The sequence below is a fragment of the Macrotis lagotis genome, chromosome 1 (genome assembly GCF_037893015.1).
Source record: "Macrotis lagotis isolate mMagLag1 chromosome 1, bilby.v1.9.chrom.fasta, whole genome shotgun sequence".
Taxonomy (NCBI): Eukaryota; Metazoa; Chordata; class Mammalia; order Peramelemorphia; family Peramelidae; genus Macrotis; species Macrotis lagotis.
The window spans coordinates 310,981,313-310,999,055 of record NC_133658.1 but is presented as its reverse complement, the minus strand read 5'-3'; the positions used below and the strand labels follow the sequence as shown (position 1 = coordinate 310,999,055).

Sequence of the window (17,743 nt, the reverse complement as noted above, 5' to 3'; positions counted from 1 at the left end):
ACTCAGTGTAGCTTATAGAAGGCTATGAGTCTTTGTTACTTTTTCAAAGATATTTGTCAGTAAAAATCTAGAATGATAGTTGGAGGCTTTGTTAATAGTAACAGGTGATGTGATTTTTAAAAAATATGTAAAATTTAGTTTCTGTGGATTCAGACTGTTGGTTCAACAAAATAAGCATTTTCAGGATGAATAAGATTGATGTTGACTTGGCCAAACCCTGAAGTAGCAAATGGTATCAGTAATGAGTACATTTAAAATGAAAACTTTATGGATTGTGGAAACTGCCTGAAGAGAGAGAGAGAGGGAATGAACCTGAATATGTGACTGGGATTCAAAGCAGTTGAAATACACTAAAGCAGAAAACACCATCACTTAAATGAGATATGCATCTAAACTGAATAGTTCCATGTATTTAGAAATATGTATCACACATATGTATGCATATATGTATATTTACACACATTTGCATGCAAATATACACACACAAAACACCATTATGCTTCTTTAAGATTTTGATTCAGTTGTTCATTTGCCAAATATTTTTTGAGTTATGATAATGTGCAAGGCATCATAGGTTTTGTTCCATTCTGTTCTGTTGTCTTATTTTTTTAATCTTAACTATTTTATTTAAGGTAGATATTTAATATTTGGGGTTCTTGTATAACGTTTTTTTCCATGATTCTGAAAATTCACATGTTACCATGTATCAGTAACTTTCTACTGATCTCAGAAAATATGAGAAGTATCTCATGATAAAGTATAGGAGAACAAGAGAATTGCCATAGAAGAGGGCAAATGATTTTCAAAATTTTTTAAAATGACAAAATTTGAAATGACATTTAAGTTATAGCTTGAGTATTTAGAAGGGAAATCAATAACAAAGAAAAGCTAACATGGTTTCATTAAGTTGCTTTATGCCAAACTAACCTTATTTTCACCCTGCCCCACCCTGTCACTTTTTTTCAATGAAAAGAATAACCAATAGATGGAATCTTGAAGGCATAGTATACTTAGAGTTCAACAAAGTATTTATGAAGTCTTTTATGCATTTCCTGTGGTCAAGATAGAAGGATCCATGCTAAATCAATAGTGTATTTAGAATGATTCTGAACTAATTGAATAATTAATCACAAAGACTAGTGGTTAATGAGTTGTCAGCTAAGAAGGGCTTTTATGGAATCCCCTGGGTCTGTCCTTGATAGACAGAATCCCAAAGTCAGAAGGATCTCAGAAATATGCCAATTAAAATCTAGCCCATTTCTAAAATATCTAGTCTAAAATACACCCATACTACAATCTCTTATTCAATATATTCAGGTAGTGGTCATCAAGTCTTTGAGTCTACTCCATGTCTACTCTACCTCTCATTCTAAGAAGATTTTCTTTTCATCAAGTCTATATCTCTTCATATTTGGTTTCCACCCAATGTTCTTTCTTTTGCCTCCTAGGACCAAACAGAAAATATCTATTCTTCCACACAATAGACTTTCAAATATTAGCATGGGTAACCTGCTAAGAGTTGTGTGATGAATATTGAATTTTTGTACTCTATGAATTTATTAATCTTTCCTAAATTATATATTTTATACTTACACTATTTTAGGGTAAAATTTGGTGTTAAAATAAACATAGATTTTTTTCCTGTGCACCTCTCTCTCTCTCTCTCTCTCTCTCTCTCTCTCTCTCTCTCTCTCTCTCCCTCCTCCTCCTCCTCCTCCTCTCTCTCTCTCACTCTTTCTCTCACTCTCTCTCTCGCTTTCTCTCTCTCCGAAATTTCTACTTCATGTTGGTTTAATTTATAGGACCCAAATAGCAAATATTTCAAATAACTTTGATCTTGGAAAATTTCTCCTAAGTCTTCTACAGGCTATATATCCCTTGTTCCTTCAATGTATATCCTCATGGCATGAATTTCAGGCCTTTTACTGCTTTTGTTGTTTTTATCTGAATACTTCTCATTGTCCTTCTTAAAATGCCATAACTTGAATTAAGTGCTTTAGAAATCTGGCCCTTTTCTAAAGGGTAAGATTTTTCACTTTTTTAGTTTGGGGTATTATGATTCTTTTAATATATTTTAAAATAACTGTTTCTATATTATACTGTCGAATTTGTAGTCCACCAAACCCCTGAAATTCTCTATAATTATGGTGTGTGTGCATGTATGTATGTAACAATTGCATGGATTTAGCTCCTTCGTCTTATAATGTTGAAGTTAATTTTTCCATAACATTTTACATTTATCCCTACCTAATTTCATCTCTGAATAGAGTAAAGTAGGAAACCAATTTAATTTATATCTCTTAGAGAAGTGATACAAAAATGGGAAGAACACTGATTTTGGAGTAAGAGGACCAGGGTTAAATTTCCATCTCTATGGCTTAGTACCTATGTTAACCTCTCTGGGCCTCAGAACATTCTCATCTGTAAGGTCAAGAGATTGAAGGTCGAGAATTTTAACCAGATGATCTCTCAGGTCCATTCTAGCTCTAAATCTATGATGCCTCTATCTTTCTTTGAGAATAAGGAATGTTTAGACCAGAACATATTATATATTAGATTAGACTCCGCCTTGGTCCCTCAACTTTGTTTTTGCAAGACATTGGGGTTAAATGACTTGCCTATGGTTACATAAATAGGTAATTATTAAGTGTCTGAGGCTGGATTTGAACTCAGGTCCTCCTGACTCCAGAGCTTATACTCTATCCACTGCTCCACCTAGCTTCCCCAGGCCCTAAACATTTTATGGTAAGGAGAGTTGCATTTTTATTTGCTTGAAACCTTGGAAGTGAGGCATTGATGAATTGTAGCATTGGTAGTAGAAAAAGGGGGAGTCAATTTTAAAATTCAAAAATGTTTCAAGCCAGTATTCTACCAGTCCAACATAGCTTGCTGGCATTTAAAGTGCAAGAACAAAAATGATGCAAAGAACCAATATATCACCCAGCCTGTGGCTCATTTTCATTTAAAACTCTAAGAATTAGGGAATGAATATTACCCTCCCTACAAATGACTATCTAAAATTCATTTAAATGGTTTTTCTCTATGGAAATTTTCCCTTTCTGCCCCTCCCAATTTGTAGTGCAAGGCAAAAGGAAAGTCAGATTTACTTTATAGAGAATCATACTTTACAAACTGAAATAAGTCTGTTTGCTAGAATGTATTCCTTTCAATTTGGGAAGCATTTATTGAGTATCTACTATTGAGTACTATATTATATATTGGGAGAGATTTTTAGACAGCCCTTGTCATCATGGAATTCTGAGTTTAGTAGATAAATACATCATATAATAATGGAAAAATAATGCATAAGATCATAAAAGGGATATCTGCTAAGGGCCATGTGATTCATACTTGAATTCTTGTAAACTATGAATCTATTAATATTTCTTAAATGCTATATTTTGTACTTAACACTATGTTAGAGCAAAATTTGATATAATAACCTTATATTCTTTTTCCCTCTCTCTCTCTCTCTCTCTCTCTCTCTCTCTCTCTCTCTGGAAAGAAATTGCTACTTTATCTTGGTTTAATTTATAGACCCTTGACAAATAGAATCTGGGTCTGATTTTTCAGTTCCTCTTTTAGGTTAGGCATTCTGCTTTGGTATATAATGGAAAGAGATCAATGGTATCAAACTCAAGTAGAAAGGGGGGGCCACTAATCCATACATAAGGATTCCTGCAAGCTGAATATTGATTTAGTTTTAAAATGTGTTATTATCTATGTTTCGTTGTATTTTTATTTGTTTTGTTAAATATTTAATTTGGTTGGGCCATACTTGGGAAGTTTATAGGCTGCAAAAATCATGTGTTTGACACATCATTTGTAGATGATAACAATTGCATCTTAAAGAGAGAAAGGCACACCATAGGAGTTATGAAAGGGATAATTCTTGAAATCTTATTCAGATGAAAATGAGCTAAAATGCATTTTCCTGAAATTATTTCCTAACATATATATATATATATATATATATATATATATATATATATATATATATATATATATATATACAGGAAATATTTGGAAGGAAAAAAGGCTAGAGGCAAACACACTCACTTGATTAGGCAACATCTAAGATTAATAATAGTTTTGTACTCTACTTTCCTACCTCATGGCTACTGTAAGATGATAAGATAAACTAGATTCTCTTGGTACATAAATTATTCTTTAGGAACCAATCAATCCATTTTAGAAGTCACCCTTTCATGACAAGATATGAACTATGGAACTAGTTTTTAAGATGATTCAAAAAGGTTCTTAAAAAAAAAACAAACCTCCCTCTAATACAGCATTATGTGTAAGTAACTCTGAGTTCTCAAATTTTTCTAAGCGGAATATAAACTCAGAGATATTATATCAAATTAGAAAGGATTATAGTATAAGCCTGGTGATAGACTACATGTCTTTCATTTGAGAACCATTCTAACCAAACTAGGAAAGGCTCATAACCACATTGGCTAATAGTGATGAATGGCAACTCACTAAGAAATTCTAGGTTGTAAGGGAATTGCAATGTGTACTGCACATGAATCCAAATGGATGAGATTATGACTTCCTGCCACAAACAACATGTTTCATTTTAACTCTTGGATTCATGGTCCATCATTGCTTTGATCTGTGTTTTAGAAATTGCTTCCCCCCCCTTTAATGTTATCATTGTTTAAATTTTCATTTTTCTTTGCTTTGCTCTGCTTCAGTTCATAGAGGTCTTCTTTCTGCTGAAATTTAGCCATTTCATTATTTCTTAAGGCCCTATAGAATGCTGTTACATTCATCTGCCACAGTTTATCTCCTCAAGAGAAAGATATCCCCTTAATTACTAATTCTGAGCTATCAATAAAAGAACAGTTATAAATATTTTTCAATTTTTCCTATTTCTTTGGTGTTATTTTTATAATAGTGGAATAGTTAGGTCTAAGGACTTACACAGTTAATAAATTCTGGGTATAGTTCCAAATGTTTTCAGATTGAATGAACTAATTAACATCTCCACTAATGTTTCACTAGTTTTCCTGCTTTACCACATTTATCCAACATTTATCTTCTCTTACCTTTGCAAATCTGAGATAAATATATATAATATATATTATATATACACATATATATGTATATATGAGGCAGAATTTTAGTGTTTTTTAATTTCTCTATTAGCAATTTAGAGGATTTTTTTCATGATTGTTGATGGTTTGGATTTTTATCTTGGAAAACTACGTTTTCATATTCTCACAAGGGAAATGACTCTTAAAATTTTGAATCAGTTTCTTATATATCATGGCTCTGAAACCTTTATCAGACAAACTCATTACACATTTTTTCTAGTTACTTGTTTCCCTTCTAATTTTTACTGTATTAGATTTATTTGTACAAAACTTTTACATTTTATGTAATCAAGATATACATTTTTATCTTGTGTGATCCTCTCTATCACTTATTTAGTCATGAACTCTAACACTATTCCAAAATATGAAAGGTAATTTCTTCCTTGTTCTAGTTTGTTTATATCTAGGTTCTGTTTCTGTTTCTTCTTTTATCGTGTGCGGTATTGACCTGAAGATAATTTTTACATACATGTTTAGTTTTCCCAACAGATTTTTCTCAAATATTGAACCTTTCCTCTCTGACCTGGATCTTTGGGTTTATCAAATGCTGTGCTACTCTGTTGACCTTTCATTGTTCTGCTAATCAGTTTCTCTTTCTTTTAACCAGTACCAAATCATTTTAAGCATTATTTCTTGGTTTATACAATTGAGACCTGCTATTAATAGACTCCCTTCCTTTCTACTATTTTTTTCATTATTTTTTTGAGATACTTAACCTCTTTTTTCCATGTGAATTGCATTATTATTTTTCTTTCAAAGTCAGGAATTCCTGATACTAATATTTATAGTCTTCTTTTTGTTGAAACAGCCCTGCATTCCTGGTATAAACTCAAAGTGGGTTATAGTGTTTATCTTTCTAATATATTGTTGTATCCTACTCGATGGTATTTTATCTAAAAATTTTGTGTCTATTTTCATTAGAAATATTGGTCTGTGGTTTTCTCTCTCTATTTTTTGACTCTCCTTTGTTTAGATACCAATACCATATTTATATCCTTGAAAGAAATAGACTTCCTTTTCTCATTATTGTAAATGGTTTATATAATATTAGAATTAATTGTTCTTTAAATGTTCAATAGAATTTATTTGTGAATCCATCTGGTTCTGGAGTTGTTTTTTTTTTTCCCTTTGGGAGTTCATTTATGACTCATTCAATTTGTTTTTCTGATACTGGGATTTTTAAGCCTGCTCTTTGTTGATCTGGATAGTCTATATATATTTTATAAGTGAGCATAATAGTTTCTGATGTTCTTTATTTCCTCATCAATTGTTATAAATTTTCCTTTTTCATTTTTGATACAGTTCAAATTTTCTTTTTTCTTTTGAAATAACAGGTTAACTAATTGCTAATCTATTTTATGAAATGTCAGTCCCTAGAAGCATCCTTGAAATGAAAACCTAATAGCTAATAGGTGATAAATATTTTTAGTGGAAATACTGTCTCCATAACCTCATTGTAGAATAAAAACTAATATTTATCTTTAAAATATAAAATACATTCACTTTTATGTTCTCATTTGATCATTTTAGCAATATTGGGAAACAAATAGTACCAATATTTTGACCCCCCCCCATTTTGCAGCTGAAGATCACTGAGGATGAATTATTATCTAGCATGTCAGGGCACCAGGGGTAAAATGCAGTCTCAACTCATTTTCCAATGTGCTTTCCAGTGTACTATTATCTCAGTAGCAGATTATCATCATATAATAGCTTTAGTAGTACTACCTGTATCTATAATTATATGAAATGTATAAAGTATGCTGAGAAAATCAGCACAAGGTTATAATATAAATGTAATATATTGAATGAAATTTATTATGTTTATCATTATTCATAATAAACACATTTAATTTATTTTTCTTTCCTCTTTTTAACAGATAAGGAATAAATGAGATTTCCAGCATTCTTGTCTAAAGGCATTGGGTTTTAGGAAAATTAACAGGTTTCCTGATTGAAACATTTAATTTTTAGTGATTTACCCAGCTGTTCCTTACTACCATATATACTGTTTAGGAAGTCAACATTTCCTGTTGCCTAGGTAATCCAAATGCCTGGGCAACCACTGATTATCTATGAATGAGGCTTTCATTGTTCACAGTGCAGTGCTTCTGCTATGTTAATGTGCAATAATGTCTGCTCTAAGATTTTGTTTGTTCCCAGCATTTGCAGCTCATTCATACTTCAAAGTCTATGACTACTGCAGAAATTGTAAGCAGCTGAAAGCATATATGAATCTCACTCATTTTATTCTGTATTTTGAACATTCACTTGTGGTAAAATGATCTTGAAATGGGCATCCATTTATCAGAATGAAGCAGTTAAGTTCTAGGATTCAGCATTAAATATAGTTTGATTTTTAATTTTCATTCTGAAGTATTATACTGTACAAAACACAGAAAATTCATGGTTACTTATAAGAACACAATGAATTCCTTTGTTAACTATTTGTTGAACTGATTCTGAAACTAATAATCTAATAAGAATAGACAAAACTGAAATGGGCAAGTGATAGTTTTTTCATATTTTGAAACAAATTTTGGGAAGATTTTTTTTCTTGAAACAAATATCAGTAAATAGAATGCAATTACTAAGTTAACATGTTCCATTCTGATATTAAAATAATTTTCTTTTTATTATATAAAAATTAAAGTTCTTGAATATGAATTTTCTGGTTTAATATCAGATTTAAGCTTAAGCATAGATGCTATGGCAATTTATTGAAGAAGAGGACCTGAGAGAGGTCAGTAGTAGAAATGTATACTCTTAAGTCATTGAGATTTGACTGATAGTTGAAATTATGGACAAATGAAGTTATAGGAATATTTATAAAGAGAAAGGAGCAAAAGACTTTGCCATGAAGGTATACTGAGAGTTAAGTATCTTGTGTAGAGGAAGGAGAAAAAGAGAAAATAAAAAGAGTGAATCTATAGGTACTTTGAGGTATGTGAAATATTCTACAACAGATCACATTTGATGTGACAGTAAGAGAAAGGATAAAAGCAGTCCAGAGATAATAAGCAACCAGAGATAAGTAAACACAATATCATTGCAGCCAAGGGTAGGAGGAATTTCCAAATAAATAGAATATTTACTGGCATCCAGAGTAATGAAGAGGTAAAGAAAGGTCTATCAAAATCGCTCATGGCTCATAGAATGTTATTGATACTCTTAGAAAGTTTTAGAAAGAGCAGCAAAGATGGAAATTTTAGAGGGAACAAGGAGGGAATAAATGCTAATGAAATGGAAGTAGACTTCCTTTTCAAGAAGTTTACTTTGTTAAAATATTTTTTAAGGGCATTCGTTTTGTCTCAATAAGTCATTATATACTTTAGTATATCAATGATCTGTAATTTCATTGGTTGTGCCTACTTCAACATATCATGGCATTACTAGAGGTAAATAATTTTGGAGAGTTGCTATGGTCAAAAATGCATTGGTGGACCAATATTCAAAGCCTTTCTAACTAAGTACGACCCGAGAAAGATTTAACTCTGCTCTTAATGCTTTCAAGAATCCAAGATCACCATCATGAGGCATATTTTATTAGTTATAACTGTGATTTCATCGCTGAGGTAGAGCATTCCAAATAAGAAATTAATGAACTAATGAAGTTCAGCAACTCTTCTGCCACAGTCTTAGAGAACGAACTGGGGCAGCATTGAAGGGTTAATGGATTTCAAAAAGCCAAGATGTGCCTGAAGCAGGACTGGAGCCTATTTCTGCCTGATCCCAAGTCTACGTCTTTATTCACTCAAATGCCTTTCTCATACATTGAATAGATTCCCTAGAAGATTAATTAATTAATCCACCCATTCACTAATCACTTAATGGGTACTTACTATGTTCAAGACCCTGTTCTAAACTCGAGGGGAAACAGATAAAGGAAACATCACTCTCTCTGTTCTGGAGATTGGAATTTATTGGGAAATATTGAAAGTCACATATAACTCACTTATATGTTAAAAAATCAAAAATATCTTAAGAGATAAAAAGATAAAGAGATTTAAAAGATTCAGAAGAGACAATTTATTTCTGGTTCTTTATTTTTTCCCCAAACCAAAGATATACAGAGTTTAAAAAAAATTTAATAATCCCAGATACCTTTAGGAAAGTGTTACATGTATTTCACTTCAGTGAAAAATATCTCATCCCTTTTAACTTTCATGGAAAGCAGAGTATTGAAGTATAATGTATGGCTTAAAGGGGAAAAAAAACCCTTTCCCTTTCCCCCCTCAACTTCCCTCTGTGACAAATGCATGTACATACTTCATTTGCTTAGCAAAAGAGTCAGAATGTCTGTGAGATCAAGAATCCAAATTTAACTGTAAGTAAGGAAATAGATTTGAGTACTGAGCTTGGGTTCTGATGATTAGCATAATAAAACAGAATAAAAGAGTCAAAATATCAAAAATAGTATTTAATCCTGTCCTGCATTTGCCACAGTTCCACAAAGGTTCTCTTCAGTTAATGCCTTATGAAGTTTTTGATTGAATGGTGTACTCTCATTTGAGAGATATTTTTTTGGGGGGGGTTATTTTATTATTTCTTTTGTGAATTTCAGTTTTGTACTGGAGTCAGTGAAAATTAATTGCCTCCATCAAAAATACTTTTAGCTTAGAAATAGTTGAGTGAAATTCAGGAATTAGTTTGAGTCCATTTAGTGTCATTCTAATTCAAAGATGTAGCTATTTATTGTTTACAAAAAAAATTAATCCAATAGAACAAAAGAGACTATCAAGGTTTTGGGAGTTTTTTTAAATAGCCAAGTCTCTCCCATTCATACATCAATTCCATTCTGAATTCTTTGGAAGGTGAAACAACAGAAATGATCCTACTTTGTTCATTGACACACTTATTTGCCAATATGTTAGAAGAGATCAGGACAAGGATGTAGATGTTGTCTCATTTGCTCATTCTCATTGATTGTATCAAGCCCTAAGATTTTGTTCAAGCTCCTGGAAGAGATCTGTAATCACTCAGAGGAATTTAGTCTGGCCATCTGCACAGAAAAGAGTAGTTGGATGAAGAATATCTATTACCCACATTTCAACATACAATTAGATTATCTAAAGAAATTTTCTAACAGTATGAGTATTTGGGATAGATGATACATATAAACAGTGAGTGAGAACTACAGTTAAAAAGGAGAATGGATTAGATTGGTTTTAGGAAAATGTAAGACTATTTTATTGACCCTAAACTTCCCAACCTGTGTTGCTGCATGTTAACTAGAAACAGAATAGCTGCTTCTGAATAACTGATGATTGTCACACACAACCAGCTTTGGAGAGGTGCATGGTGGGTATGAACAAGCTGTGATACATAACCAATGATGAACTCTGAAAAAGTTCTTGAAAAAGTGATATCCTTAAGGATTGATGTCAATTAGGAAAAGATGGTCTGGTTAACTGGCAAGAAAGAATGACTAGTGGACAGCCACAGTACTCCATTAGTACCCTTAAAATATCAGAAGGTGAGGAATGCTTCCACCACCCTGGATGGACATATTGTAATAGAGTTTTAAAATGTTAATTAGAATCTTACAGGATGGGTAGGCATGGATGAGATCCAACAAATCCTGATTCACCAGGATCATAGATCTATTTAAGGTTTTGAGTAATTTCATTCTAATAAATTCAATGAACTCATTAAAATAAAAATTTCTGAGAAGTTATATTTTTATTATTTAATATAATTTCTTACAATCAAAAATCAAAATTTAAAAAAGAGATATAATGTATACTATGACAGATACTATATCTATACACACACATCTCTATGATCTAGGATGGTATAAAACAGGTATACTTCACTTACTGCTGAATGAACCTGGAGAAAATCAAGTAACCATGTGCTGACTGGACCTGTAACAAATTTATATAATGTAATCTCGCAGAGGCCCTCACTGAACTTCCTAATGAGTTTACTGTCCCTGCTCTGGGCAAAGAAGCTTTTACATTCCTTTTTGATTTTTTCTTATTTCCTGCTGCTCCCCATCTCCTCGCCCTTCTTTGAGTTCCATCTCCTCCATCAGATTATGAATTCCTGGACATCAGAGATGACTTTTGTCTTTCTTTGCCTGACACATTGTTTGGAACATAGTAAATGTTTAATAAATACTTGTTTGGGACTGGGGGAATCAAAAAATGTTGGATATAGTCAGAAGGCATGATTTTAAGCCTCAGCAGTGCTTACTACCCATATGACCTGGGATGAATCACTTAACATCTTTTAGCTAATATCCTATTTTATTGTCTCCTGGACAATTACAATAGCCTCCAAATTGACCTCTCACTCAAATCTGAATGTCAATCCACCCTCCACACAGTTTCCAGAGTAATTTTTCTAAAACTGAGGGTCTGCAGATAGTATTCTCTTTCTCAGTATATTCAAGTGGCTTTCTATTGACTCTTGGTTCATGTATATATTCTTCTTGGCATTTGAAGTCCTTCACAATCTGACCCCAGACTACCTAACCATCTCATCAAACTGTTCTTCCTAATAGAGGATTCTCCATTTCCAGTCCATATGCCTTTGTATTGTCTTACCCTAGGCTTGGAATGCATCTCTTTCTCCCCTCTGTTTCATAGAATCCCTTTGAGACTCAGCTCAAAACCTACCTTCTCCATGAAAATTTTTTTTGCTCCCCTAGCTTCTACTGTTGTTTCTTCTCCCATCATGATTTCTGAATATAAATTTTTTGAGGACTGAGGTTGTTTCATTGTGTTTGTTTCTTCGGCCTATAATAGGATTGACATTGTGGATGCTTAATAAGTGCTTATTGGTTGATTAAAGATCCTATTCCTTTCATTTACTCTGGAGATAAGAATAGATCATTTCTAAATCTTGAGCTTAACTGGGACATTTGAAGGAAACCCCATTACTTAATGTATTATAAAGCATATTTATTCAGGGGCCTATTAGCAGGCATTTTATTCTTTTAAACAGATAGTATTTGCTTTTTTGAAGCCACTATTTCCCCAAGGAATTAATTCTTCTCTTATGTATATTGATAGAATCCTTTGAAAGTTATATCTATTGTCTATTTTTTTGTGCTTGTGTTAGGTACAAAGTGAATACTTGAGGCAGTATTCTACAGTAATGACCTAATTATAATACTAGGCCCAGTCATTGTATTCAAGTAACCCATAAAAGGTTTCAGTCTCACATTTCTCATTTTCATTGCCACCCACACCTTGTATCTTAAGTGGATGTCCACTGGCATACTTGATTTATCAATTTAAATGGAATTGTTCTAATTTGACAGTCCTTTGGAGGAATGATTAATGTAAAGATAACACTTTTTTAGTTGTTCTTTTTTACACAATTCCTCTCCACACCCCAATTGCTGTTTCTTACCTTAAGATATGGATTAGGGACAGTTAGGTGGCACAGTGGATAGAGTACCAGCCCTGGATTCAGGGGTAATTGAGTTCAAATGCGACCTCAGACACTTAATAATTACCTAGTTGTGTGACCCTGGTAAAGTCACTTTAACCCCATTGCCTTGCAAAAACCAAAAGAAAAAAAAGGAATGAAAAAAAATCTATACTTAAAACCTGGATTTATTTGTAGAGCCAAGTCAACATATTTTTCATGTTCCCTTATTTTTCCACTTATTAAATGGAATTTCTTTGTTTTTTCTGCCAAAAATTGCATTTGGAGAAATTTTGCATATTTTTCTTAATGTTCTTTCCTGTAGACATGATACTTTTATTGCTGCTTCTGCTGCTACTGTGTGTGGGTGTGTATGTTTGTGTGTTTATACACACACTGAGTCTATGTGTAGTAGTAGCAGTAGAAGTAACAGCAGCAACAGCAATAGGGTTGAAGATACATTCCCCACTCAGGTTTAAAACTCTAACCTACACTAAAGGAAAGGGGGAGGAAAGGGGAGGGAAAGAAAAGGGAATAAGGGACTGATAAAAGGGAAGGTGAAGGTGTAAGTGAAAATAAATTGAAAGTTAATATTTAAGAGAAAAGTTAAAGGAGAAAGGGAGTAAATCTTTGGTGAGGAGGAATAAGAGGAAATGAAAAAGAAAAATATGAACAAAGAAAGATAGTATGGAGGGAAATGCAGAATTAGTAATCTTAATTGCAAATGTGAATGTGATGAACTTCCATAAAAGGGAAGTGAATAGCAGAATGGATTAAATCCTACAATTTAATCCTACAATATGTTGTTTACAAGAAACACATTTGAAGCTGAGAGATGTACACAGGGTAAAAGGTAAAAGGATGGAGAAAAATATATTGCACTTCTGCTAAAGTAAAAATTCAGGGATAGTGATCTTGATCTCAGACAAAAAAAAAGTAAAAATTGATCTCATTTAAAGGGATAAGAAAAGAAACCACATCTTCTTAAAAGCCACCACAGCCAATGAAGCTAAATCATTATTAAACATGCATGACCTAGGGCTGGCTAGGTGGCAGTGGATAAAGCACCGGCCCTGGAGTCAGGAGTACCTGAGTTCAAATCTGGTCTCAGACACTTAATAATTACCTAGCTGTGTGGCCTTGAGTAAGCCACTTAACCCTGTTTGCCTTACAAAAACCTAAAAAAAAAACAAAAACAAAAATATGCATGACCTGGTAGTATAGCATCCAAATTCCTAGAGGATAAGCTGAGTGAATTGCAAGGAGACATAGACAGCAAAACTTTAATGATGGGGGCCCTCAACTTCCCTCTCTCAGAACTAGATAAATCTAAGCACAAACTAAACAAAAAGGAAGTTAAGATAATAAAATCTTTAAAAACTTAGATACCATAGTTTTCTGGAGAAAATTTGATGAGGAGAGAAAAGATTATGCATTTTCTCATAGTTCATGGCACTGATACCAATACTGACCATGTATTAGTCCATAAAAATCTTATAATCACATGCAGAAAGGCAGAAAAAAAGAAATGCATATTTTTTAGATCATGAGGCAAAAAAAATTACACGTAATAAAGGGTCATATAAAGTTAAACCAAAAATTATTTGGAAACTAAATATCTGAGTTTTAAAGAATGGGTGGATCAAATAGCAAATCATAGAAATAATAAAAAATTATATCCAAGAAAATGATAACAATGAATCATAATACCAACATTTTTTGAGGGGAAATGTAAAAATTAAAAAGAAAAAAATAGGGTATGGGATTTTTATTCCCTAAAAATTATGCTGCCTATTAAAAAAAAGAAACAGTATCTATAATACTTATGGGAACTACTGTTGAAAGTGGTATTACACATATATTAATGATGTTCAGTAGTAGTTTATAGAAATTAAATTGATGCTTGTCAGATTCTTGAGGATGAATGATGACTAGCTTTAGATACATTTTGATTGAGGAGAAATAAATTTCCAATATTAGAAAAGAGGTCAAGCAGCTCCTCTCAGACTTGTTATAGAAAATGTCATTGATAGCCGGGGGGAACCCCCAAAATCTGTGGAGTCTGAATGCAGACAATGTTCACTTTTAAAAATTTTTTTATGTTTTTTTTCTTTCTTTCTCATGGGGTTTCCCCTTTATTCTAATTCCTCTTTCACAACATGACTAATATGGAAATATATTAAACATGATTTTATATGTACAATCCTTATCATATTGTTTGCTTCTTTGGGAGGGGGGAAGGAAGGGAGGATGGCGGAAAACTCAAAAGTTTGCAAAAGGATGGATGTTAAAAATTACCTTTAAATGTAATTGGAAAAAAACTTTAAAAATTAAAAAGAAAGAAAAGAGGTCAAAAGAATTACAAAATTGGCAGTGACTTTGTATTTTCTGGGTTAATTTTGTAACCCTATGCATATAAAACTTCATTAATATTTTCCAAGCAGTCATGAAATGGATTCACTGGAATTAAGTGAATTGAATTATATAAATGGAAATAAACAGCATAATTTTTGCCTCTTGAAATAAAATGAAATTGTTCATCTATTAAGCATATATTTTAAAAAAGTAAATGTAAGAGAAAAAAATTTAAATATATACCTATTTAATAAAAAAAACCTAGTGAGTCTAGGATTTTATATTTTATTTCTAATAATCAGTGTGGAAAGTTTGAAGTATAAAAACAGTATAATCATCAAAATTACTAATAAAGTTTTTGGCATAGAAAATTGAGCTTTACTTTCTAATCACTTCTTACTTTTCTATTTCTTAAAGATACTTCTTCGAATCTATGATCTCATAAATTTGGTTCATTCCTCTTCCAGGAATAGAATATAAACCATTTATTCATTTTTAGTTGCTTCCTGTCACTTTTCCCTCAAAAAAGATATGCATAATATCCTAAAGTTTTTCCTTTGGATTTTTTAATATTATATGAATACTAGTGCAATGTTTCCATTATCTACTTGTTCTTGTGATTTATTTTATTAGAAGAATATTACTATGATCATGGTTTAGTTCTTTCAGTAATATATGAACTTGCTTGTAAAAGATCTCACATTTATAGTGTAAATAATTAAGTGAATATTGGTAGGGTTTTAGGAAACTAATTATCCTAGATAAATATGAAAAAGAATTTCATATTTGGCTGACCACCAGGTATAAAATTTTTTAGCTTAGGCAATTCATGAAACATAATGCAAAATGGTCCTCAGTCTTACATGATTCACCATCCCTTTCCACAGTGATAAATGTGGATTGCTGGAAAGAGGATAGAAATTGCTAAGTATTATAGTTTTTGGATATACACAGTTCAATTTTTGATTTTCTAAATTGGAGTTCATAGATTAGTGAAGGAACTGAACCACTCCCATCTAGACATTCTTGCTATACTTGCTATACTTTAAATCTGAAGAAGAGTAGGATTGTTAGACCAATCCCTTCATATTGGAAATCATTCTTGTTCAGGTTTTTGTTTTTTTTTTAGTTTTTGCAAGGCAATAGGGTTAAGTGGCTTGCCCAAGGCCACATGACTAGGTAATTATTAAGTGTCTGAGGCCGAATTTGAACTGAGGTACTCCTGATTCCAAGGCCAGTGCTCTATCCACTGCACCACCTAGCCGCCCCTTGGAAATCATTCTTAAGAAAGTTAAATCAATGAGAAATATGTAGTTGATTCAAATATTTCTAAAACAGATTTGAAATCCAAGATATTTCTAGATAATTAGCAAATATATATAATCAAAAATCATTCCCTAGTAGATAAATGGCTAAATGATATGAACAGTTCTCAAAAGCAAAACTGTAGTTGATAGTATTATCAAATGAAAGAATTCTCCATTTCATTACTATAAAGAAGAATGCAAATTAAAAAAAAACCTAAGGTTTCTTCTCATCACACAAATTGACAAAATTAACAAAAGATGAGAATATGAGTGTTGGAGGTATTATCAAATAGATTATATGGATATTTTTTTACATCACCTCAGTTTTTTCCTGATCTCTCTTGCCACCCCCTCAAGACATCCCTCAAAGCAAAGAACTTTTCTCAAATAAGAAAAAAAGAGGAAAAAGATCATCACAATCAATTAGTCCATCCTTTTTTAGTTTCACGGTAGATAATTCTGCATAAATTAAGCCAAAAAAGTCAGTAATGATGATGATGATGATAGGAACAACAATATTACTGCATTTGAACAGTGCCTCATATACTATTTCATATGTACTGTTACTTTACATTTTGTTCTCAACTAGTTGCTTAATTACCCTCTTCATGTTTTAGTATTTTCCTTACTTTTTATGAGCATCTAATTACTATTTTGCCTCAACCAAATTCAAAATTTTCTTTCTCTTTCTCATGAGGAAAAAAAAATCAGTATGTGGTGCTGAAAGAGTTCATGAAGATCAGTTGAAAGTGATATTGTGACTTGGTCAGATAACCGAATATTGCTTATAGCTCTTCTAATCACATCATTAATCAGAGACTGGAGAAACTAATAAAAAGTCAGTTCAGGAGTATGAGTTATGTATGGCATTGAAGAATGAACAATCACATTTTAGAGTGTGAGAGTTTCCATGTACTTGTTAGACCAAAGTCATTAATAGTAGGAGATAAAGCTCTGAGCTTTCAAAGGTCTGTATTCTGAAGAATGAAGATTAAAAGTGCATTAAATGGAATTCTGGTACTTCACTAAATTCACTTCTTTAGAATTCAGCCAGGCCTTTTATGTAAAAGCACGTAATACTAAGAAAAAGTATGGAATTTTTTTTTAATGTAAGCTTATAACAAGAACATGAGTACAACTGTGACCTTGTAGATATCACATAATTTAGAGTAATCATAAGACTGTTGGAATTACATTGCTAACAGTCTTTGTTAGCTTCTTCCCTAGAAAATAGTCCTAAGGTGAGAACTTAGGCTTGAACCATTCTAACATTAAGTCAGTGAATTTTTAAGATTCATGGCTATAGTATTTAAAAGAAGAAATTTTAAAAATCATTATTTTACAAATGAAAAAATCCTTCATATTTGATTAAAGCAGAATTGCAGTGCTTAGACTGGGACTCCCCAGTACCTGAGGCTCTGAAATCTCTGCATTCTGTCCTTAGAGGCAAGAGAAGGCTCTGTAGAGCCAACAGTCTGAACTTCAAAGATCTAGGAGAATCTAAACATAGGAGGTTGTGATAAACATAGGGAACAATGAAACCCCAGAGAGAACCCAAGCAGGGCCAATCATCCCACCCAAAAGTGTAGCAGGTGGCAG

At 32.3% G+C, this 17,743-nt stretch overlaps 1 protein-coding gene across 3 annotated transcripts in view; it reads left to right on the top strand.

Annotated features, from left to right (window-relative positions):
* Nucleotides 1–17,743, top strand: part of PHKB (phosphorylase kinase regulatory subunit beta) — a 256,778-nt gene that overhangs the window by 168,830 nt on the left and 70,205 nt on the right. The window lies entirely within an intron of this gene.